Here is a 7,827-nt window from a genome sequence, read left to right on the forward strand (position 1 = left end):
TACCAGCTTCAATACTCCCCATCTGCCTTCTCTTTTTTTTTTATTTCCCGCATAATACTAATGACCATCACATACTATATATTTTTCTTTTCATTGCCTAGCTCAGATGTAAGCTCCATGAAAACAGGGAAGGTTGCTTTATTCATTACTATATCCTAGAGACTAGAGGAACATGGTAGTGACTCAATTTATTGAATACATGAAACAGAGCCTTCTCACCTGATAAAGAGACATGCTATTTACCTCCTTGCCCACTTCACTTTATTTTAGTAATCGTCCTATTAACTTTGTCCATAATGGTGTTCTGAAGACCCATAAGTTTATCCCCCACCCTACGTGCTTTATATCCCTATCTGCATTTTATAATGACATGGATGCATAATAGAGCCCAGTAAACAAACAGAGTGACACACAGAGTTGGTATAGATCTCATAAGGGATGTTTGGCAATGAATATTTCAAGTGAGTACTTCCTTAGCATCTAGCCAAAACTGCTCTATGTCACCATACCAATAACAGCGAGTTTGGTACTGTTAACTCTAGTAAAATAATCACTCTGATTGAAGCTGAGAATAGATTTAAAATGAATTTACTTACTCTGAGAAAAAGGGCACGATTCATCATTTTAGTAACAATTATCTCCTATCAACTACACCCTAGTCAGCTCCATTTGGGCTTTGGCCTTTGACCTGGCAATCCATACAAGATGGAACAGCATTAAAACAATCAAAAGAAGATAAAGTTAAAAAAAGGAACTGCCATAATTTACTTCCATGTCTCATTACAAAATAAAGTTTCCATTTTAAAGTTAAATTTTACCCATAGCCATCTAACCCTTATTCATTTATGGCAAAAAGATACTTGCCAAAAAGATACTTGCTAACTTAAATTACTCTCTTTTCTGGTTCTGGTTTGATTTAAATTATGCTTAAAAGCCTCAGAACGTACTCATATTTCTCAGTGAGCACAAAGGAGAAATTTCATACTATATTTTCCAGGTATTAGAATCCTTGTTAATATGATGAACTGGAAATATTTGGAAGGGGTCGATGAAGAGACTAGAGTATTAAGATCTCTTCTCTCCTGTTTATGAAAAGATACTGCACAGCTTACTTTCTTAGCTTTGACAGTTTGCCTTCAAATCCAATGATTATGCACTTGTCCTCTGTCCATAAGAAAATGGAGACCTGATCAGAAAGCAAGGAAGAAATCCAGCAAGAGAAGGCTTGATTAAAAGTGATAAGATATTTATCAACTCTAAAATTCCTGAAGAAGCACAATCAGACTTCTCCTCTAGATTAGGAGCCACTTGCTTCTCCAAATCTCAGGGAAGATCTAGTGCTGAAGAAATGAGGCACAATGTAAACAATATTCAGTGATGGCTATCGTCTAAGTAGAATAAAAAACTACTGGTGAATCGTGTTATTTAACACAACAATGTGTGTCTTTTCCCCCCCACATATAACACTTTGTAAATAGCTGTTTACAGTTTAGACCAATGACTGGTGCCTTACATACTCTTGAGAAGCCAGATTAAATTCAGCCCCTTCCAAGAGGTCTTCTCTGATGTTCCTCCAAACAGAAACAATCTCGCCCTCCTCGAACACATACACACCATATTTTTCTGTATCTTTCCATCTTGAGCTACATTCTACTACTTTTGGTCACTTCCATGTTATCCTAAGGTCACACGCAGAGTAATCAAAGGTCTCTCAAATAAATCAATGACATTCCTGAAGCAAACAAAAACAGGCGATATCTTGAGCTTTTATGTTATTCACTTCTTATTTAAATCAGGAATGAATACACAGCCAACAAGAGACTACCTTGAAAAGAGCAAATCACCAGTGACTACCTAATTTACAAATCCAGCTGCCTGTGTTCAAACTTCATCCCTCTTGACTCATGGATCATTCTCTTCTTTAGATCACCCCTCCTCCAGCTTCTGTCCTGTTTTAGCTCTCCTGCCAATCTGACCTATCACTGGTACCTGACTTCTGCCCACTTGAAGGTGCTCTCTAGACCTCACTCTTTCACAATGTATATATCTTTACTGGAGTGGTCTCATTTAGCCCTACAGCTTAAACCCCCATCCATACTCCCAATATCATATCCTAAATCCACCACTCAGCATGGATCTCCGTCCTGATTTTCAAATTTTTATTCCCAATTGCCTGTTATCCAGATGGCCCAAATGAGCTTAAAAAGAAAGCAGAAAAAGCATTATCAATATGCACCCACTTAGGCATATTCCTTTTCCTGCCTTCCACGCCTCTTTTAGCAGCAGCACAATTTATATGGTTGCTCAAACTAATTTATCTTCAGAATCATCTTATCTCCGACTCTTCAATTTCCTTCACCCCTCACCATCTGCTTGGTCCCCCCCCCCCCCCCGTCAATTTCTCTCCTGAGATGTCTCACACCTGTTTCTTCCTTTAAGCCCACTGCCCCAGTCCCCTTATCCTGTCTCATCTATTCTAGCACGACAGTCTCACTACAGTCTTCCTACCTATAAGTTCTTCCCCTTCCAGACTACGATGTTCCAGGCTAGGGTAATCTTCCTGAATTATTAATCTGATCATGGTACAAGCTCATGTATAAGCCTCTCTTGACTCTCCACATCCGACAGGGTGGACGCCAAATCCTTCACCCGGCCTTCACCGTCCAGCCCGGCTCTGACTGCTTTGCTAGTTTTATCCCGTGTCAACCTACCTATGGCTGCACCGAGAGACCTGATCTTTATCTTCTGAACTATTAGGATGTCACTCCCGGCTCCTGCCAACTAGCTAAGTGAATAAAGGGACTACAGGGAAAGGGTTATTTTAGTCATTTAAACTCTCAAAGAATCGCTTCTTGGCCTCTTGGCTAAGATCAAGTATAATCTCTTAAAGAAAAGTCTGGTTAAGAACTATTCCTGAATATCAAGTTATGATACTAAATTTACCTTTTTTGGTTGGTGTGCTGGTATTGATGAAAGAAAAATAGGCTTATTGGGTCAATAAACACCCACTATAAATGGTTGTCGCTGAGGTTTCTCTCTTAATTTTTTTAGTCGCTTTTCCTCTAGGTATTTCCGGAGCATTTGTCTTCGTTGATCACTTAGAAGAGAGACTTCACTGATCCTAAGCAGGGGGGGAAATAGCATATAAAACGTTCAAATAAAAAGTTATCCAAATGTCTAATATGCCATTGTCTAACTTCAACAGCTGCTAAGCAATACTTTCAGTAACTTCGTATTGATTCCTTAGCACGCTAACCACACAAGTCATTTCAACCCCTATTCTTTTAAAGTTTCTCTTCCTTTTGCCTTCTCTTGTTCACATATTAACAGCTTGTCATGTACTAGGCATGCATTACTTCACTTTTAAATTAATTAACTTCTATGATCACCCACCTCCAAGCTGACCTCCAACAATTCTCACCTCCTGGTAGTCACGCCCTTGTGTTGTCCCCTCCACACAGAATAGGGCTGAGCTGTGTCACCAAGAAAAGTGTGGGAATGATGGAGTGTGGCTTCCAAGACTGTATCATTAAAGACAGTGCAGCTTGGCCCTGCTCTCTCTCAGATCACTTGCGCTGGGGAAGTCAGTGGCCATGTGGAGCCTTAAGGAGACTCAAGCAGCCCTATGGAGACGCCACATGACAAAGAACTAAGGCCTCCTGCCAAAAGCCAGCATCCACTTGCCAGTCATGTGAGTGAGTCATCTTGGAAACAGCTCCTCCAGCCTCAGTCAAGCTTCAGAGGTATCCCTGGATGACACCTTGACTGCAACCTGCAGAACCACCTGGCTGAGCAGCACCCAAATTCCTGACCCACAAAAACTGTATGAAATAATAAATGCTTGTTGTTTTAAACCATTAAGTTTTGGGGTAACTAACACAATTTTTCCTTTGAGATTAAGGCTACTTGTCAGATTCCTTACCTCTCACCTATGATTCTCAACTCAGGTTTCTACTATGTATTCTCATGTTTATTTAAACTTGTTTAAAAAATATGAGCAGCTACTATGTACCAGACATTTTTAGGAAGTAAGAATAAGAGAATTTCTGCCCCTGAAGGGCTCACAGTATCGTGGGGGAGATGAGCACAGTTTCAGTTTGGTTTAGCATGGATTGAAGACTACGAGAATGCACAATTGAGAATCAGTATAAACCTGTCTGGGGAGGTCAGGAAAGGCTTGTCAGAAGAGTGAATACCAGAGAAGGGTTCTGAAGAATGAGAGTGCGTTTGCCCACTGGGTGAGGGTTTAACATAATCCAGGGAGATGACTGCACAACTCAGTAAATTTACTTAAAAAAGGGCATTTACTTAAATGGGTGAATTTTATGGTATGCAAATTCTACCTGAATAAAGTTGTTTAACAGAAATAATCCAGGCAAAGAACAGAAGATGCGAAAGCTCAGATGATGAAATGGTTAATCATTGATGAAATCCCTATATCCTCAACTTCCCTGAAGTTCCTGTTCCCTTCATCTCTTGATTTAACCGAAACCTGACTCTCCCCTGAAGACAATGCTCCCCATATTGTCCTCTCAAGTGGTTTACTGATTTCTTCTCCCAAAAAGGTCATATCACTGGGCCTGAAGCGGGCCAGGGGGGTGATCCCTCATTGCTGTTTCTCAATTATTTCTTCCTCTTCAGTAGAACAGCCCAGCTTTATATTTCACGTCATCAGACCATACTAGACAGTACCCTGACTTGCCATCTATAGATGGCAGGTTCTTCTCTCAGTATTTTACAATTTAGTAAATGGCCACTCCATTTTTTTAGTTGCTCAGGCCAAAACCCTTAGAACCAACCTGACTTTTCTTTATCAACCTACATCCACTCCATTAGGAAATCCTATTGGTTCAAACTTCAAAATATATCCAGAATGAAACCACCCAGGGTTGCCGTTCCCACTGTGGTCAACCATGAGCTAAATTATTGCAGTTGTCTCCCAGCTGGTCTCCTGGAGGCCATGCTGGTCACCCTACCATCCATAAGTGATGCTTTAAAACATAAAGAAGATTATAAACACACTAATCCAATAATGGCTTCTCATGTCACTCAGAGTAAAGCTCGTCTCCCCATAAAGAAGGCCCTTGGGGCTCTACGGGCACTGTCCCCCTTGTTCGTTCTTCTCTAGCCACGCTCACCTACTTGCTTCTCTGGAACATGCCAGGCCTACTGCCACCTCTAGACTTTCGCAAATGGAAAATGAAGGCTATTTTAACAGCATACTGACAGAGTTAGACTTTCCTTTGAGAGATTTTGGTCAAGGAATGGAGTATTTGAGAGGGCTAGAGTAGACGCAGGAGCTGATATAGGCAGCAATATCACCTTCTCAGACAAAAAATGTCTAGCTCTTCCTTTAAAGGTCACCCTATATCATTCTATGGCCCAGTTTTTGTTTCCTCCCAACTCCTAAGACACGTTATTCCTTACTTTCTCCCCCTCAACTACCAACCCATTTCCTTTGACCTTCAAACATGCACCGATCACGTCATCTCAAAAACAAAAACAACCCTACAACACTTTTGTCCAATTCTTTTCTCTCATTTTCCTTTAGAATCACAAAAGTGACAAATCTGGAAGAAATATTTTAGCCCAAGCCTCTCTTTTGCAGAATCAATTAAGCTTGAATACGTTCAATATGTTGTACATGCTGCATATTTCACTGGTCCTGGAAAATGACAAAATTGAAGCAGTGAACATTTAAACAACTGGACACCTCATTTATCTACAAAACTTCTATTTTAATGTCCCTTATCAATTCTTCTTGTCAACACTTATCTTATTCAAACTCCAGAAGTGAGAACTTTATTATCCATACTGCCATGTAGGAATCCTAAAGCATTACAATACTCCACAAGTGAATGGAACTTTCACAGCCTTTACCTTAAATAGACAGTATTTAGTTGTAGAAAATACCAAGTTATTTAGAATGGGATTTCAAAACTCCATTCTTCTGGTAAGGTGTTTTTTTTTTTTTTTTTTTTTTGATGTGGAAGATTGCCCCTGAGGTAACATCTGTTGCCAAATCTTCTTCTATTTTGTTTGCTGGATGCTGCCACAGGCTTGATGAGCAGTATGTATGTAGGTCCATGCCCAGGATCCGAACCCACAAACCCCGGGCCGCAGAAGCAGAGTATGTGAACCTAACCACCACACCACCCAGCTGGACCCTGATCAAGGATTTTTTAACCTCAGATATTAAACCAACTTTTTTCCCCTCTTCAAAGCAGTTAAAACTACAATAGCTCTTTACTTACTTTGCCTCACACGCATCTCTTCTGGAATAGGCTCTTGAGATGCCTCCTCCAATTCAAGATTTCTACCTTCCAACGTTGGAGTGTCATTTTCATTCATATTTATCGTATCTGCCTGCTTTCTGAGAGAGAAATCTCTCCTCAGCAATTTTAGCTCTAATCATCTCAATATTTAAATCCTTTCTCAGTTGACTGGCAAAATGTGATGCAGCCATCCTGCCAGGCAAAAGAAAGGTAGACAACTTATATAGATTTTCATATTATTTAAAAAATTAAGATTCCAGTTCACCTCCTGCCCCAACTCAGAGCATTCTGAAATAAAAACTTTTCAGTACAAAATGGAATAAATATGTGACACTGCAAAGTGGGAAGAAAGTTAGCAAAAGATAGTACAGTCTATTTTGGGGTTCTACATAGGGCCTTGCTTGACAGATGAAGTGAAGCCCAGGAAGCTATGGGCCATAACACAAACAAGAGGCTCTAGGCTCACCGCACAGCATTACAAAGTGACAAGTGTGAAGGAAAGGAGAGGATAGGGAGAGCAAGTGAAGGACAGTATACAGAATCGTTTCCTAACCTTTCCCTGTGATGAAGGCAGGCAGCCTGGCAGTTTTTCTCAAGCCAGAAAACAAAACAAACCAAACACACGAGATGCCTATTAGACAGACAGGGATGATAAGCAGGCAGTTGGATATACAAGATTGAGCAAAAGATGGGTTTTTAGAAGAATTACCATGGTCACACAGAAGGATAGCCATACAGTTTGCCATTTGAGGGCATAATGAAATTATTTTCGGCCATGTAAGAAATCACATTGTTTAGCTGGCCCATACTCTTTTCTTAGAAAGATTCTTGAGAACGTGTTCAAGCCAAACAAGGGAGAAGGACAAGAAACAGGATGCCATGTGTTCCAGGAAATCCTTCATTCAAATGAGGAAAAGAATAAAGGAAAGTGGAAAGTCTAAGGGAGTCACCTATGCAGCTGGTATAGAAAACAACCAAGCCCAACGGGAGAAAGATGACTGATTCTCCAGAAGTGTTGCTGGCTCAAAAGGAAAAAAAAAGAAAGAGAGAAAGAAAAAGGGGAAGGTCTGCCAATAGGAAGATAAAAAAGTTCTAAGCAAACTAGACTCTTCAACAACAAGAATAACTGAGACAGTCCACTAGAAAACTCCAAAGAAAAATCTGCACAAGAAATGCAACCCATTAAAATGTTACAATCAACAGAGTATACAAAAAATGAGAATTCTTCTGACTTGGATGCTAATAACACTCTCCTGTAAGAGCCCAGGGGAAGTGACAAAGGACTCTACTTTTCAGTAAGCATGCTCCTCTACTATTTGACTTCCCACCTCCTGGAAGTATTAATGTGCTAAATGTTAAAGAAACAATAAACCATTAGTTACTTTAAAATACAGCATAGCACTATACACCACAAAGAGAGACAGCCTGCATGCAAAAGCTTGAGTTAATAGTAAAGGCTTCTTTAATTGTCACCTAAACCCGAACAGGTGGTTAGTATCATCGCTGTTACACAGGTGAGGGAGAGAACTGCCCGCGCTAGCACAGCCAACAG

The sequence above is a fragment of the Equus quagga genome, unplaced genomic scaffold (assembly GCF_021613505.1).
Source record: "Equus quagga isolate Etosha38 unplaced genomic scaffold, UCLA_HA_Equagga_1.0 72357_RagTag, whole genome shotgun sequence".
In the NCBI taxonomy this organism is placed as follows: domain Eukaryota; kingdom Metazoa; phylum Chordata; class Mammalia; order Perissodactyla; family Equidae; genus Equus; species Equus quagga.